General features: G+C 37.0%; 1 protein-coding gene and 3 pseudogenes across 1 annotated transcript in view; 1 reads left to right on the forward strand and 3 right to left on the reverse strand.

Moving 5' to 3' along the window:
• The window catches only part of BABAM2 (BRISC and BRCA1 A complex member 2), a 342,513-nt gene that overhangs the window by 140,924 nt on the left and 183,038 nt on the right, over positions 1 to 18,551 (forward strand). The window lies entirely within an intron of this gene.
• On the reverse strand, positions 7,274 to 7,397 carry LOC118605791 (annotated as a pseudogene).
• On the reverse strand, positions 7,510 to 7,628 carry LOC118605705 (annotated as a pseudogene).
• Positions 8,959 to 9,077, reverse strand: LOC118606212 (annotated as a pseudogene).

Here is an 18,551-nt window from a genome sequence, read left to right on the forward strand (position 1 = left end):
TAACACCTATCTCATAGTCTGGTTGCAAGGAGGAGATGAAATAATGCATGTGCCACTTCATGTAGTGCCTAGCATCTAAGTCCTCAGAAAGTAAGAGCTGAGAGGGGTTAGGTAGTTGTTATTCTTGTGGAACTTCAGCTCGAAGGCTTTCAGAGTGTTTTACTAGTAGAATCTAAGCTTGATTGATCCAGTCAGCATCACGATGACTAGAGATGTTCTTTCGTCTAGAGGTCTGTCTCCTCATTCTTAAGTCATTTCTCTGCTCCTTTATATAGCTTCCCCTCTTGTCCTAAGTGAAAATTGATTCTTCCTTCCTCTGTGGAGGCCTCATCTTTTCCCACTTCTCCTGACTTGTTGATAAAACATTAAAACATAATCGTTTGTCCACCTGCACTGTTCTCTTCATCTAATCATTGCTGAATCTGTCCAACGTAGGACTTACTCCCGCTTTACCAGATGACCTCAGTACTCGGGTTATGTCTTTTCTCCATCCTCTGCCGTCCTCCTTACCAATTTTGACATGTGAGACAATGATCCATTCATCATTCTCCACCCCGCTAGATTCTTTCCACTGCCAACCCTACTTCTCACCTCCCCTTTTTGCTCCACCTTGTACTTCATCATCACTTCTCTGCTGGTAGTGTTCTCTGTCTGCAAAGTGCTCTACTGCTGCCCCTTCCATCCAGATCTGTGGAGCTGGTCCTTTGCCTTGGCCACTCACTCCTGGAGACTGCTGATTCCCTGCCAGCCCTATACCAAGGTTCTGTTCCTTCGGTACCGCCTTCACGGCCCTCCGAACCACGCGTTTGGTCTACTGCCACTGTCACCACATGCTTTTCTGCTTTTTGCGGCCTGTGGTAGAGCATTTTAGCAGAAATTTCTGGAACCATACTGATTTGGCCCATTACAAATTTATAATTCTAATTTCATTATGGCTTGACAGTAATTTCTTATCAACTCTTTAGTACATTTTCTTCAATGACTAATAAATAGTTTCCATTTTCCTTGTGCATCCAGTCCTAACTAGCCCTCCCTTCCTCTTGGAAGATGATCTTGCCTCTTATTAGCCTGAGATTATTGATATATTTTGCTGTTGGACATGTTCTCTCATTGTTTCTGGGAGATTGATGAACAAATGTTATGCTCTGTTTTCTGAAAGAGTTTTGTAATTGTGTCTCTGAGGTCTGATTGAGCTCTAAGTAACCAGATATCGAACTCTTGCTTTTATCCCAGCTTTAGAAAGTGGCCATCTTTGAAACAAATGATGTTTCTTTACTTGTGTGTATATATTTGGTCATTTGGTGATCTGTATTTATTGAGTACAGTATTCTGTGTTAGGCAGATAGTAAGGAAAAATAGAAAGTAAAACATATAGTCCACCCTCCCTTTCTCTAAACTGATAATGAGGAAGACAGACCTACCTATTTTAAGTGAAACTTCATTATCATGCACTTGGTTCTAACCAAGAATTTGGTTACCCTAAGGTGTCCTGCCTTTTCTTGGGTGCAAGGTGGTCCAAGATGTTGTGCCTTGAGTGGCGTGGCTGTCTTATTCTCTGACTCAAGGGCTGTGATAGCTGTTCTTATACACATAAGTGATAGAGACACACCAGCAACCATACAGATTTTTATAATTGTGCTAAAGACTTAGAGAGGGCCTAAAGGCAGAAAGTAGCAGGAACTACCAAACCGATTAGAATAACAGGTCTGGAAAGGCCTCTGTAGAATGTGCAGAGCTAGGCTTGGGAGGGAGAGCTGTCATTTGATGAGATAGTGTGCAAAGGACATCTCAGATATAACTGGTGGTTTTGACTGGAACAGCCTGAGAGCAAGCCTCAACCCTGATGAGAGATGAGGGCAGATAGGGCATTTCTCTGGAAGAAAATGTAAATGTAAACCATTGTAGAAACATATTGATAGAATTTGCCCATCACTGTTTTTGTGATGGATTGTATTTGAAAGTAGAACTCGCATGCGGTCTGTAGCTCAGGCAATTCCTTTCCTCCTTTCTAGAATTACAGGTCTTCAGGGAGCTGCGGGTATGTGGAAGGAAAGATTTTTATCATGCAAGTGCCCTTGGGTGTCTTCATTTTGGTTAGTTTCCTGAAGAGATAGTGTTGATGCCTTATACTTGTGCTATCGGCATTTTAATCTGTTGCTGGAGAGAGTAATCCTAGAGATTTTTATTCGCCGAAGGGACCCTGGGAGCCAAGTTGTGGACTCACAGGAAGGACTGGGCAGTACTTTAGGGACCATGGTCCATGGTCCATGAAAAGTTGGCTTGAGAAGCCTTTCTTCTTTCTCATAGTCTGTTAGGAAATCATGATAAGGTTACTAAGTGTCCCCTTTTTGGGGGACACTTTCCCAGTCCTGTGTAATTCATTTTAAAGATAGAATGTGTATTCAGGTGTTCTCAGTGTCATTTTACTTAGTGTAGTATTAGAAGCAAATTAAATTAATTTCTTTTTTGTTTTTATTTAAAAATATGAAAAGATTGCTGTTGCAGAATGAAGCGTGATAGTACAGGAAACAATAAGAGGAAAGCACCAATACATTTTCACAAGAAATAACACTTTTTAACCTCTCTACTTAGGAGCACTTCTTAACTTGAATACTGCTTTTAAATGTCATTTCCAGTCCAACATAGCATAGGGAACATTTTAAATACCAAATTTCAGTTTGGGATGAATAAAACATTACTTGTATTGTGCTCACAAATACATAAATATAAATTGTTTTAAGGTACATATTAAGCTTTATTGGGCAAAGAGATAAGTGTGTGTGTGTGTGTGTGTGTGTGTGTGTGTGTGTGTGTTTATCTTTGTTAATGTTTAACTCAAGTAACAGTAAATCTTTTTAAGTCCACCAAAACATGAAGTCATTGCACAGTGTATGGTACGTTACTAATGTATTCTTTAGAAGTGATTTATGCATCTGACTTTTATGGCACTGAATTTCAAAACCTCATAAAGAAGTCATTTTAGAGAAATGTCATGCTGACCTGTGTTGAGGGAAAGGTAAAATTTGCTGGTCTGATTAATTTCATACCAACTTGACTTTCAGAGTTACAGATATAGTTGAAAACTTACATATTGCACATACTTAATAAATGTTAGGTAAATGAATGAATATTTAACATTTTACTTCAGTCATGTATTAATGATTCTTCTAGAATTCTAGATTTTTAGCCCCAATGACTGGAAATTTATTGTATCGTGTTGTAGATTGTTCCTGTTGGGCTCCCCAAAGAGAACCTTAGCGTTTCTAAGGCATCGCTTTAAGATCATCACAAGCCATTCGTTATTTACTTAAAAAATTCATATCATAGCATCTTTAGTATATGGCAGTTTTAATATTTTGGCATCCCTACACATTGACTTATCAGGGAAGAGTATGTCTTTATTTTACTTTAAATGAAGTACTGTTTTCAGAGATGATTTCCTTAAATCCATCTGCACTGAAAAAATGTAATTAATCTGACATTTTGTAAAGGTTTCATTGAATTATATTCTTGTCTTATGCTGTACAAGGATAAGTACATACACATTTTCAACTAAGATTAGCTTTAGGATGTGTTAAGGAAAAAAGATAACAGTACATATTTTATGATCAATATATTTTAATTAGTCAATTTTCAAATGAGCTTGTCCATCTGTAAATTGTAGATAGGATATGCCCAAGTGCAAAAAAAAAAAAAAATGATTTAGAGCTTAGAAAAATGGAAGTATTTTGAATATATCTGTGTGAAGCTCATATCTAAGAATAGGGTGTAATCCAATACTATAACACGTTGACATAGTCCCCGAGTACAGGGATAGACTTGACGTGGGCTTGAAAAACCAAATACCCTTTTGAGTTCATAGAACAGCCTTTTTCTTCCAACTTAAATTAATTTCATGTTATTATTTATTAACCACAGTGAGTTTATTTAGACCCTAAAGTAAACATATTACCATCTTGGAGGATGTTACAGTTTTCACTTTTCAGGTGGACAGGTTTATCTATAAATACTTACTTAATGTATGTGGACACCTGTTTCAGGGTTAACATTTTTTTTTGAAGTCTCACATGGCAAATAGTTACTTTTGTGGCCAGTTGAGGTGTTCTTTTGTCTGAAGGAAGGAGAATGTTGAAATATGTTTTTAAGAGCCTTAGTTTTTTTTCCTAGTCCTATGATTGTTATTTAACTAATGTAAAACTTTACTTATGCAGAAAATAGCAGTATAAGAATTTAAGGTGTACTTTTTCCCTCTTCAAATGAATAATTTCAAAAAGGTGTTTATTAAAGTGCTCCTATGAATTTCCAATAAATGATTCTTCCTTGACTCCAACATAGTTTCCTGAATTGATTCTAATGGCTGCATATTAAGTCAACTTTTAATCACCTACCTACCTTCTAAATGAGGAAAAAGAAACATTTACCTTGACCTGGTTTTCCTCTGCTCTGCCACCATGTTTCAGACATCTCCTGATATATTTATCTCCAGAATGCAAAATTAATTTTAATATCAATTTAACTAAAATCTTAATTAGCAGAGATCAACCTTGCTGTTTAAAGGGAAAAACTATACATATATAATTCACTATAGTTTATTGCCTGTTCATATTTTTCTTTTTTGGCAGGGTAAACAGAAGGTGACTGCTGAACCCTTTCTATGTGGAGGTTCCTGCCTTTCAGTTCTAAGAAATTATATTTTTTCTTTGAATCTTTTTTTCATTCCATTTTCTTTGTTCTTTTTCTCTAAAACTCCAGTTTGTTGGATATTGGACTCTGGATTTGATTTTTTTTTCCTTTTGTTTTCTTATGTCTCCCCTGGTTCTCTTTGCCTTTTTGATTCTCCTGTCTGGGGACTTCTTTGACTTTATCTTCAATTTTTCCATCGAATTTTAAATGTTCCTATCATATTTTTAAGATAGTCTGGGTTTTTATTTAATTATTCTGTTTTCTCTTGAGTTCTTTTTTTTTTTTTTGTATTATTTCTTTTATGTTTAAGAGGATACTAAAGGGCTGAATAGAAGCTGTGTGTTTGTGTGTTTGAAAGAAAGGGAGAGATAGATATTTGTGTGTGTGTGTTTGGGAGTGGTTGTTGATTGAGGATTTAACCTATGGGAATATCAGGCAGTGAGCCGTCTTTTTCTTTGGGAGTTCCTCAGATGCCAGTATCAATAGGTCTTTTCTCCAGAGAATTTATTTTTGGTTTCTTGCCTGGGGATGAAGGGGGGTGTTAGGTCATATAAGCCTGGCTGCTTACATTCTAGATGCTCAAACATAAGTACCATCCTTACCACAAGAAAAAAGCTGAACAGACAGATTTTAATGAACCCATCAAAGAACTAAGGTCATAGAACAAACAGCCATCTCAGAATCTGGGAAGAGACTGTGGGCCTCCAGGGCATAAGCATTTACTTTATTGAGGCAGAAGTCGCTGGATACTTTAGGAAAATTAAACTAGAATTTTGATGAATCACCAGAAGCCGAGGCTGTTGAATTTAAAGTTTCTTGGGTCTGAAATCATAGGAGGGCTCTCACTCTTCTGCAAGCTTCTACAGACTGAATCAATACAGCTCTTTTCAGCTCTGCCTCTGACCTCAACTTCCTCAGAACTTAGTATCTCTATCTTGCCCTTGGCATTTCTCACTGTGAAAAAGCAAATGGGAATTTACTTCCCATCAGTATTGCCTTCTGCAGTTTAATCTGTCATCTTAATTGGAAGTCTCCATCACAAAATATTGTTAAGTAAAAATAGGCTGTTACTTTGTATAAAGCTTTAAATTGTGTGTGTGTATGTACGGGCATATGTGTGTGTATGCACACAGGAAAAAGGTATAATTTATATACATATAGATTGTGGGTGATGGTTTTCTTCTGTTTGTATTTTCTAATTTTTCTATAACATTACAAATAAAAAATGTTTAAGAAAATTCTCAGAAAACAGAATATATACCATGTAATTATTTACTAGAGATTCTCTTTTTTGTTTGTTTTCGTCTAGCTTTTTCTCATCTAGGTGTTGAGGATGATAAATGACTAGTATTCCACTGAAACTTGCCATTTGGGTGTATAAGGTAGTGACGACAGTAGTTCTGTATGGCAGGGCTCCAGCGATTGCCTTACAGCTGTTAGGATCCCCTGCATTCAGGCTTCTGCGATTCTCTTCTTCCAGGTGAGGAGACTTTTGTAGGACAGGGTATTATTTAACTCCTAGCTGCTCTACAGCAGTGGTGCTCAACCTTGGCTGTACATGGGGAGCTTTAAAACCTCCCAATGCCTAGGTTATACCCCAGACCAATTAAATCAGAATACTGGGGAGGGGACCCAGGCACTTATAGTTGTTAGAACTCTCTAGATGATTTCAGTGTACAGCTAACCTTGAGAGCCACTGCTCTAGAGGAAGCAGTTAAATGTTTCATTCCTAAGTTGCCCTCTGGATCTTCAGGGCCAAGTTGAAAAAATTTCTGTACTCACTGTAATTTTAGTGCCACCTTATCTGATTCTGCAGCCACTTCATGACCTTTGACTAACAGGCCATGCTCACATGTGTGTGTGTATCTTCCTTGATATAACAAATCTTAAGCACTAAGAGAAAAGGCAGCTTCTTTTTTTTAGTATTGTTGTACCCCAAGTGTCTAGAACAGCGCCTGTCGTACTAGGTTATCAAAAATCTATGAATTCAGCTTCTTTCTCCCCCTACTCCCTTCTTCCTTCCTCCTCCCTCCCTTCCTTCCTACCTTCTTTCCTTCCTTTTTAAAAAAAAAAAAAAACAAAAAGGGCAAAGATTGTTAATATCATTCCATATTCCAGCCCCAAGTGTCTGGGATGCAGTGAGGAAAGACCCCACCTTCATTCCTGTTACGTGTGTTTACTAAATACCCATGGTTCGCACAGGGCTATCATGGTTCTGATCAAACCCACACCTCAGATATCGTGCCTAGAAGGAAAGAAAGCCCGGAGACTCAAACCTATGGAGAAATAACAAATATCTCAATACAAAAGGAAAAATCACTGTGAACCAGATATATTTTTCCATTTAACAAGTACGGCTTGGCCATCTTTATCGTCCAGTCACCATTCTAAATGCAGGAGGCCCTGAAGTGAATTTAACAAATTCTCTGATAATCGCTAAGTAATTTTAAAATACAGCTTTAGGGACTAATTTTCTCCTTCCCTCCTTCCTTCCTTCCTTCCTTCCTTCCTTCCTTCCTTCCTTCCTTCCTTCCTTCCTTCCTTCCTTTCTTTTTCTTTCATTTATTTATTTATTTCTTTATTTTTTTCCTGCCTGCAGCACCTGGTCTTCCTAGGTGGTTTCCCATCCAAGTACTAACCAGGCCCTACCCAGCTTAGCTTCCGAGATCAGATGGGATGGGATCAGGCATGTTCAGGGTGGCATGGCTGTAGACTTTTTTTTTTTTTTTTTTTTTTTTTTTTTTTAGGCAAGACAACCCTTGGTTGACCTCATAGATTGCAAGGACCTTGTCAGTTTAAAATCCCTTATTTTTAATTTATTTTTTATGCCTACAGCACCTGGTCTTCCTAGGTGATCCTCCCTCCAAGTACTAACTAGGCCTGACCCTGCTTAGCTTCTGAGGTCAGGTAGGATCGGGCTTCTGCAGGGTAGCATGGCCATAGACACTAATTTTCATTCTTTCTTCACAATCAGATTTTGGGCCACGGCCCAAATGATAGATTTCTAGGTATTATACTAGACGATGAAATCCATAATTAACATTTGAAGTTTATAATAAACTACCCTATGAAGAAAAAAAAATGGACAGTTATTTTTATTATCCTTATTTTACAAAAGAGGAAACACTTTTAATGTATAACCAGTAGTACGTAGCCCAGCTGAGACTTCATTCTGGTTCCTCTAACTTTAAATCTTATGAGTAAGAAGGCTCATATTCCAGTTATTACATATTGTCCCATTGGGTCTGATTTTATACTTAGTACAATAAAGTTAAAAACTATTAAAAAATTTAGTCACAGTAAATTACTTTCAGTGCCAATAATTTTTATTTTGAAATTACCTAGTAGTTATCACTGTTAATAAGCTCTGTGGTGTTTTTTGTTTTGTTTTATTTTTGATTTGTCTCTGTGTATGTGTTTAATGAGTTAGAATTATTTTATAGAAAGATTTGGGAATTTGAAGGTGTCCCCAGATGAGTCGGCAGAGCCGCAGATATAACACGCAAGGCAGGGTGTTTCAGTCTCCAGTGTTCAGATAATCTTGGGATAATTTTTACCTGTCTTCGTTAACAAGAATTACACTTATAACTTCTTAACTCCTAATACATGAGTAAAAGATAGTAATCAAGAGGTGGTCAAATGACAGAGTGCTTCTATCTGGCACAAAGAACTTAGGTCTTTGAAAAGTTAATTACCTCTTGTAGTTTCTATTTTAGCTGTTGTTTTCATGTCCTTACTGTCTTTCCTAAGGTATCACCAATCAGAATATTTAATTTTGGACTTGAAGTCGATAGGTATACTTCTAGTTCAGGGTCGCTCCAAGGGGGTTATACTTCTTTAAGATCTCTATTCTTTAAGATAGAGATATCTTCTGGTTTTCATATTCATGTGTAAATGACATATATAGCTAACTAAGGGGCGCATGACAGAATAGAGTGATTTTGTTATCTGGGATGACAAGGGTTAAAGCCTAGATCTGCCATTTGCTGTTAGTGTAACCCTGAGCAAGTTACTCAGCTTCTGAACCTATTTTCTCACCATAAAATTAGGATAATACTATTTATCTTTCTATTTTCCTGGATTTTGGAAGAATCATGAGGGATGTGAAAACATATTCTTAACTGCCAAATGCTATATGAATATTGGATATTGGATATCATTGTTTTTCATCTACCACGACGTGATATTTTCCTCATTCCTGAGCCTTAATATATATTTTCCCCTTGCTATGCTACCCGTATAAATTTATTTTTTTAATTTCAGATTTTTAAAAAATACCTACAGCATCTGGTATTTCAAGGCGGTCTCCCATCTAAGTACTAACCAAGCCCAACCCTGCTTAGCTTCCAAAATCAGACAGGCTCGGGCGCATTCAGGGTGGCATGGCCATAGTTAAGTTTCAGATTTTATATAAAGATAGGAAAGTCAGTTTGCTTTCACATTAGCTCTAGTATCCATCAGAACCTCTTGTTTTCCAGCCCTAAAACAATTAAAATGGGGCCTCATGTCAATCAGGACCTTGTTTTGATTAAAAATGATGTGAAAAAATACTGGTTTCTTTAACAGAGAGTCTTCTAACAAATGGATGCTTGATACTTAAGTGTTACTGGCTCATAGTTTCACAGTATTTTTTGTTGAACTTGCATAAGAAAGTAGGGACAGGGAGCACTTCCTGGCCTGCAGGGTAGGTACTCAGTAAATCTTTATTAAATTTCAATGATGTTAGAAGCCTTTAAAAATCTAAATATAGATAGAGAGAGGAGATTGTCTTCGCCACAGCATTCATTGTTTTAAGATCGTCATGTTGGTCTGACCTAAGGATTCAATTTTAAAAATTATAAACCTAAGCATCCTTACAGATAAACAAAGAATCGCATGAATATTTGACTATATTATTACAAATTGAACGTAGGTTAAGTCATATAAGTATAGATTGTTAAGAGTAGAAGAGCCTTAGAAATCAAGTAGTCCAACTTTAAAATCCATGTAAATTAGTAGGTAATACGTTTATATGACAGGTATAATTGAAAAAACTTACTCCCATCCCATCTCTTTGTATCCCATTCCTTACAGTCTGCTCTAGGTAATCACTTTTATCAGCTTCTTATATTCTTCCAGGATTTTCTTTACACACACACACACACACACACACTCTCTCTCTCTCTCTCTCTCTCTCTCTCTCTCTCTCTCTCTCTCACTCTTATCCTCTTATACAGAAGGTGGCATACTGTATACACTACTCTGCATTTCTTTTTTTTTACTTAACTAATGTGGCTTGGCAATCTTTTCATGCCACTGTATAACTCCTGCTTTCTTTTTAATTCTTTCCGCAGTTGCCTAGTAGTTTATTATGTGGATATGTGGATATATCATAGCTTCCTTAATCATCCTCTATAGACACTGTTTGTTTAAAATTTTAGGCTATTTAAAATAGTGCTGTGGGTGGGTTACTTTGAATGTGGATTATTTCCTGTGCATGTTGGTATTTTTGTAAGACAAATTCCCAGACGTAATATTGCTAGGTCGAAGGATAAATGCGTTTGTAATTTTGATGGGCATTACCAGGTTTCTTCCATAGTCCTTTCATTTTATAGGTGAAGAAATGAAAGCTTTGGGAGTTAAGTCACCCATTAGGAGTGGCAAAGCCAGGATATCTGTGGGAGGCCTTTCCAGACTTAGTCTGGGTCCGCTACATTTCCTCCATGCTCCCATAATAAATACCCCTTACTTCCCCTAACAGAGCCTTATAACATGTATTGTAGTTGTTGATTTGTTTACCTGTCTTCCTCTCTACATGTCCATCATTATAACTCTAACACCTGGCATAGGGCGCAACAACAGCGTGGGTGCTCAACAAATACTTATTGAATGAATGATTGGAAACAAGTTAGGTTTTCTGATTCATAGTCCAGTGATTATTATATTCTATTTCACACTCTTACACTTAAAAAAAAAAATCTGTTAGCTATACAAATAAGTGTAAGATACAGGGAGAAGTATTTAGAACTGTTCATGTGACAAAGATTTAGGGTATTTTGGATTCATATGAAAAGGATTTGGGAAGAAGTTGTGAACATCTCATGTAATATAGGACTCCATTAGTAAAAGTGCTTTTTCCAGAACAAAGATGATGATAGTTCCAGAACTTGTTTCTGGGATTTTAAGTTCTTTAATTCTGGGTCTTGTGCCCTAAAATGCCTGTAGGTGAAAAGGAGAACTAACAGTGGAAGGTGATTAGAATATTGAGGGACCTGAGTTTCTACCAAGTATGTTTAAAAACTAGGGCTGTTTATGTAGGAAAAGAGACAACTTAAGGTATGTGTTCTGATTTTAGATAATTTGCAGGACTTTATATAGAACTGAGGATTTTTCTCTGTAGTTTCAGAGGGGAGACCTGGAACTATAAAGTCAAACTAACAGATTTGCAGATTTTAACTCATGTAATTGAGTCAAAGAATGAATGTACTGTAGGTTTGTGAAATGTTATAAATTGTTTGGGCTTTGGGGCTCTCTTCATGAGGAAGACAAAGTTTCAAGACTTGTGCAGAGCGGAAACCAGCCTAAGTACTATACTATTCCAGAGAGAAAACCTGTTTTTCAGAGGGAGACCACGAGAATCATGCTAGCGTTCTATGGACTCCATTCCAAGGGGTTGCAATGTCAGGGGGGAGTTTCTGCAGAAATGCGAGAGATTTTATAAATAGGGTCAAGTTCTGTGAGTGAGGCATTCAGCACCTTTGTCAAGTGATCTGAGGTACAGAATGAGGTTTTAGTCTCAGGAGGTAACTAGCATGAGAACCAGTCATGCTTTTCATCATATATACTAAAGGTTGCATAGAGTGAGTGCAGTCTGACGCCCATATGGGTAGTTCAGGGGCTAAATGTATATTGAATACTATATGCTAATGCTAAGAGTAGTAATTAAGAAATATCACTTATTGAGCATGTATTATGCTCCTTAGAGTCCAGAGAAGTAGATATTAGTGTCCCTGTTTATAGATGAGAAATCTGAGGATCGAAAAGGTCAATAATGTGTTAGAATCAGATATTAAGTGGAGTTTGGATTGAAACTCAGATTGGATTCAAAATAGAATCTGTTCTCCTACTCCCTGCACTCACTGCTTCTCCCTGCATTGTTCACTAACTGGGGAAAGGGCTCCTGATATGCCAGCCAGACTCCCATTGGTTCAGGGCAAGGATGGGTTTGAACTTGGTAGTAGTCCTCACAGCGGGGTGAACGGGGTAAGCGAGGTTGAATGTCTGACATCTGTCAGAATGCCAGTGTTTTAAAAATTGAACTGTGCATGACTTGTGCAAAGCTTGGAAACATGTTGGCATGTGTTTAGTCACTCATTTAGAAGTAGAGAAGTTATAACAGTTTGTAGGTATTGTTCATCTATCAAAAAATTAAGCTATGGTGGAAAAATAAAGGAAAACTTTTTTAGTGGGGGAGAGGGTAGTGGAAAGTACAGAAAAAATACTAGATAGTCTAGGTTTTGGAGTGAGATGGAGTTCAGGCAAATAATTCCCAAATCCTTTCACTTCTAATATCACTGAACCATTCCTCAAACTGTTATCATGTATATATGGTTTACAGAGTTGCGGTCTTTAATTGGTCATTGAGCATTCAATTATGTTAATATTTCATAGTTTTATCAGTCCTTCTCCTCATACCGTTAGATATTCAAATTCTCTTACTTTCTTCCTTCCCTCCCTCCTTCTCTCCCTCCCTCCCTTTCTCCCTTTTCTTATTTCTAATCATGCTGCCATGTATAGGTCATAGTATTAATTCCTCTAGTTTTCTTTTGCATTATTTCTTTGGAGTAATTCTCCCACATAGACTTATTGGGTCAAAGGATAAGCACAGTTTGTTACATATTGTCAGGTTGATTCAGGCAGATTTGAACAATTTATAGTATTCCCAACAGTATGGAAATCATCTCCACGATTAATTAAGACTCAGTTTTCTGGGGGATGGGTCAGGCCCAGTACCCTGCCTTGGAAATGAAACTGTTTCATTGGGTAGGATGGTCAATCTAAAAAGGTAACAGTACCAGATAATGGCTAGGCATTCAAACTGGCAGAAAGAGACTGGTTATAGTAATTGATATTTTATTTTAGTCCCCAAGAGCATGGGCAAGAGCAAGGTGACACCATAGTTGTAAGAGGTCTGTGATGGCAGCAAAGCACCAAGGGATAAGAGAATAAAACGCAGATTAATTTACTGGAATGCATAGAAAGTGAGTTCTTGACCATATGTAACCAGGAAAGACTCAAAACATAACCAGAAAATGTGGGATTTTCTAATGGGGAGATAGGTGGGAGCTTTGTGTACTCCGGCCCTGGCCTAATTGGATTTCTGTCATTTTAATTTATTTTTGCGAAGTTAATAGTTTCACAGTGATACCTTAAAATGATCTTTCATTGCCTTAGCTTTGACAAGTACATTTTTCTAGGGTTTGTGTTCTTTTTTAAGTAAAATCTGGTTAATGACTCTATTCCTTAGCCATGGATAGCGACCTTGTATCACATTTGTCACATTTAGCTATTCTGCTCTCTTTGTTCTTTAGATTTTTAATATTATATTGGCGTATTTGATAGTTTTGGAGAATAGAAATTTTCTTTATATTTGAAAATGTCTGTAATAATATTTTACTTTTTTGGCAGTTACAAAGTTGTCTCTTCCTAGTTGGAATAAATATGCTGTTCTGTCATCTTCCACATTTAGTTTCACTCTAGGCTCTGCGTGTGGCTCTAACTTAGCTCTTCGCATTTCTGTTCATTCTTCTGTCACTAGTATGTTTTCCTCCGTAGTAGGACTGCTTCTGGCTTATCATGTACTAACCCTTTATATGTATTTATGAATGAATTCTATTTTGAGTTTTTTAAAAATTTCAACTAATTCTTATTTTATAAAAATAACTTTTTTTGTAATAATTTAAAATTTAATAGTTTGAAACCACTATTATAACTGCAGTTGTTTTCCTTTGGTATTTTTTCTACTTTTCAAACATGTGTTTTAGTACCAGTATCAAGATCTGTAAAATCAGTATTTTATTTAATCTACATAATAATTTAGGGAATGTTGTCATCTTTACTGTATTTAGTTTTCTCAGCATGGAGCAAGTTATATTTCTACATTTATTCATCGTTCTTTAGTCCTGCCGTCAGACTTTATGTCATCTTTGAATAAGCCTCTAATTTTCTGATTTAAATTAATACCCACTTATTGAATTTTTTTGTCAGCATTGTAAATGGGGTCTCTAACAATGCGTTTTCTAGCTGTGGCCCATAGTACATTGGCTTGTAGTAGTTTCTCATGGATTTTTATCCTGCAACTTTGCTGAATTCATTTGTTAATACTAGTTATTTTAAATTACTAGTGAGTTATATAACTTTATAACTTAATGCTATGGAACAATTTCATACATAAAATATTTTTTAATCCGTCCTATGTTTATACTTTTTAATTCTTTTCCTAAGACATACATAATTGCTCCATTCAGTGAAGTAACTACTACCTTGCTTCCCTAAAAACTAGGAGATAAGGGAATCAGATTACCCTGTGAAAGTTGCAGCCAGTACATAAACGGATAAAGATATTAACATGTGATACTCTCTTTGGGAGATCAAACAGATCCCAGGTGAGCAATATTAGACCTGTTTGAATTGTTTATGTATCCAAAGAAAGAATGTTTCAAACTAAAACTCGGGAAAGAACAAGAAAAAATAATGTTATCGCGTCAAATTTTGGCAGTAATTATTCCGTCATTATCCAAAATAAACGATGTGTTATCGAGTGAGTTTCGAATATCCGAAAGTGGAGATGGCTGCAGGAGGATGTAGCTCGCAGACTTCCAGCACTCTTGTTTGTGTCCCGCTGGTCTCACTAGCAACGTTATCCCTAGGGCGAGATCAGTGCATCAGGCTTTATGCATTTCCTCTAACTCCCTTTCTCCGGACTCCATGTTCACCTAGCAACCCACATGAATATTCCTCATAGAGACTGCATTGATCTTAGGGGCCTGTAACTGTGATTTGTCAATTACAAAGTAATAGACTGACATTATAGGGAAAGAATGCACTAACCATATGAATTTGGAATGTTTTAGTACCTACTTAAGTTCCCATAGTAAACTAATGAGTTAGCATACAGAATCAAGTTTCTGAGCCCAGAAGGCTTACCAATGACCTAAACTGCACTCCTGAGGTGTCTTAGTGAGAGCTTGATAACCTGGTTGTTGTGTTTGCATTGCCAAAGGGCTGAAAGGGTATTTTAGATTTCTGTGAGCGCTTATTGCAATAACGATATGGTTCTTCCAATTCCCCTCTGCATGTGACGAGTTACATTGTTTTCCTTGTGTCCACTCATGTAGTCCAAATACAAATTTTGTTTGTTCCTAGTGGAGTATTATTTTGATGTAGTCTTACATTTTACTTATTAAGATTTTTTTATTCAGTTATTAGAGCCAAGCTCAAAAAAAAAAAAAAAAAGACATTGTGAATATCTTGTCTGTTTATGGAAAATAAAACTATATTTGCCTTAGGAAGTAGACTGAAAAACATAACCATTCTTATATATGGGAAGTTTAGAAACATTCTACAACAAACTCATTGGATGTAGGCATCTTTGAAAATAATGATTCCTAATATTTCTTTTTGTTCTTATAAATTCTCCATTCAAGCTTGCTATTTCCTGGTAACTCTCTTTTATCCTCTTGTAATTTTGAATTTTTATCCACTTCCATTTAGTTACTAAATTTATTAACATATAACTAAAATTTATTAATGCCCTAATTAAAAAAAAAAACTTTTCTAACTAATAGTCTTGATTCAATAATCTTTTGTATTGATTGCAGGTACTTAGCTTATTTATGTCTTTTCTGCTCTTTTATTTTTTGCCTTTTTTCATTTTAGTTTAATATCACTTTTTTGCTCTTTTTCTAAATTCTTTTAGGTAGATTCTTAATTGTGTGTTTTTTTGTTTGTTTGTTTCCTTAGTAATCTACAGTTGGAAAATCTTTAAGAGGCTTGATTTTCATTAAGATGGCTGCCTAACTTTTAAGTCCTATTGGTTAAAATACTCTCTTTATGGGTATAGAGTATGGCCATTCTTACAGTTGTGAGTAGATCATTTGAGTGTTGCCTTCTAATCTCAAACTCAAATGGTTTCAAATAAAAAGACGCTAGAGAGGAGACAATGACTTGAAGAGAAAAGCTATTACGTGTTGAGATTTTGTGTCAGCAGAGAGAAAACAGCCAGGAAGTTAGTTGCCAAGTAAAAGGGCAGGTGAAGGCTGTTGGTCCATGAGGTGTAACATCGAGTTCAAAGCCAAGGGGCTGTGTGTAGGCCTGGCAGAGCAGGGAGTGGCTTGTAACATCACCAGTGTGGTGCCACTCATTCATTGTAGTCAGGAGAAACTAAACAAGACATTGATTCTGCATAGACAGGCCAAGATTTGCCAACAAAGAGTTTACACACGCAACAGACAGGTATCAATCCCAGGAAATGGGCCAGGCTCAGGGTACAGAGAACACGTGGGTCAGGTATTCCAAGATGACCTAGGGTAACAATGACAATGATGGTGGCCATAGTGGTGACTACCCTTTATATTTGTTACTGACAAATCAGTTTTATTACTCTTCCTATTATATAGTTGAGGAAACAGAGGCACATCTAGGTTTTAAGTAAGTTACCCAGCTAGCTTAACATAGCAAGTAAGCAGCAGTGGAGCCATGATATCTCACTAGTCTGTCTCAATCCAAAGCCTGTGATTTTTATACGACACCACATTGTCTGGGACGTAACATGCACGGACACATTCATGTGCTTCCAACAACTGACACAAGAACATTACAGCTGCTGAACCTTGGGCTGAGGTTGTGTTTTTTCCAGGTCCAGATGTTCCATACTTAATGTATATTGACAAGGACTGGCAGGTATGAATTAGCAGGTAGAGTGAAGCAGAGTCTTCTAAATACCTGTCACTGAGATGATTATAATCATCTAATGCCCTTGTGCTTAATTCTCTCACCCGTGCCAGAACCGATGCTTCTGTAAGTTTATGGAGCACAGGGAGGGCTGACACAGAGTGTGTCTTCCCAGGCTGTGAATCGGAGGACCTCCCCTGCGGTCGGCCTTCTCCCTGGTCTGATTAGTGGGCATTTGGTCCTGTCCAAAGTGACTATGGAGACACTTGGTCCATAGTTAATATAAATCTCATTCTGAAAAATTTGAACCCCAACCATTTCCCTAGCCCCATGTACAAGGCTACCAATGCAAGAAGGGTTATTATTGGCAGTACAGCCACAACAGAATCATTGGACTAATAAAACATGATAGTATTTTTGATGTATTAATCTTATAAACCAAAAGTAGAAATAACCATGATGGGCCCTTTGAACCCAGGGACATTTTCTAATAGATGTTTGGGACAGGACCTAATATTGAGGACCATTTGGCGTGGACCAAATATACTCATGGACATTTTGGATAAGACCACATTTCAAGGACCTTTTGCCATGGGCCAAATATTTCATGGATGTTTTGGATAGGACTGGTGTCCTGCAAGGTCCTGGTCCATACAAGGAGCCTGTAGGCCTCCTGGTGTGTTCCATATAGCAAGTAGTAAGCTGCAGTCTGTGCAGGCAGCCACCCTAGTTAGGGGAAAATTTTTGTTTATACCGTATTTGTTTTTAGCTCACCCTTTTAGAATTTCTACTGTTTGTACATGCTTTATGGTGTTCATAATGTGTTAGTACAGCAGTTCATGTATATAGCTTATGAGGAAATACATGGAGACATATTGATGTGAAATTCAAACATTTTTTTACTGATGGGATATGATTTTAGATGTTTGGAGGTCAGTACTCTAGGGAAATAGACCGCAAACCTGGCTGGTGGGCAGTTCAGTCTCCCGGTAGGTTAAAAAAATGTTCAGATTCCTTGGCCCACCCACACTTACTGAATTATAATCTCCAAGGGTCGGGTTTTTTTTAACAAACACCAGAATTTGAACCACTGCTCTTGGGTAAGGTCCCTATAAACTATCTAATCACTTGTAGTTGCTGGAAAAACCTTGATTCCAGTTGTAACAAATAGACCATTGGAAAGCTGTAGTGCTTTGAAGACTATTTATGACTTAGTCATTGTTTGTTGTTTGTTATTCCCTGTTGAAAAGTAAGCTCCAAGAGCTGGGCCATTATCTAGCTTGTTCACCACTTGTTCCTAGAATAGAAACTGTCACATAGAAGTGCTCAGTAAGTATTTGTTGAATGAATAAATGAATGAATGAATGAACAACAAATCCTTTTCCCACTGTGTTTGGGTAATACATATTCCTTCTTTCCTTAAATACTAAAGAAAGAATTGGTTTCAGCTGTGCTGCTATAAATTCCAATGAACTGATAAAGTTCTTGGAAATTCCACTGAGCTGATTGCAATTTTTTAATGTTCAAAAGTTATGTTAATTCTCATATTTTTAACACCATCAGATAAAGTAATGGAAGTTGGAAGGTGATGTAGAGATCTGCTTTTATTTCATTTCTCATTTCAAGTCCCTGCGTCTTTAAGGAAAGGGCTAAGCTATAACTTGGTCATTCTCCAGATCCAAGAGGAAATGGATTATAGCAGTTGTGCCTTTGTAGAGCAGATGTTTTGGTTGGAAAGGCTATCAACCATCTGACTCATAATAAATCCTCAATTCCAGTAAATTCCCAGTTTTCAGTTACAGTAGGTAGGATGCAGGAAAACAATGTCTTCCACTTTGGGATCTTTGAACTTGTTTCACATATTACCACTGTTCCCTGTGTATTATTGTGTGTGAGAGGATGAAATACTAGGGGAGGTCAGAGCAATTCCAGGAATA

This window comes from Rousettus aegyptiacus, unplaced genomic scaffold (assembly GCF_014176215.1).
Source record: "Rousettus aegyptiacus isolate mRouAeg1 unplaced genomic scaffold, mRouAeg1.p scaffold_m13_p_7, whole genome shotgun sequence".
In the NCBI taxonomy this organism is placed as follows: Eukaryota; Metazoa; Chordata; class Mammalia; order Chiroptera; family Pteropodidae; genus Rousettus; species Rousettus aegyptiacus.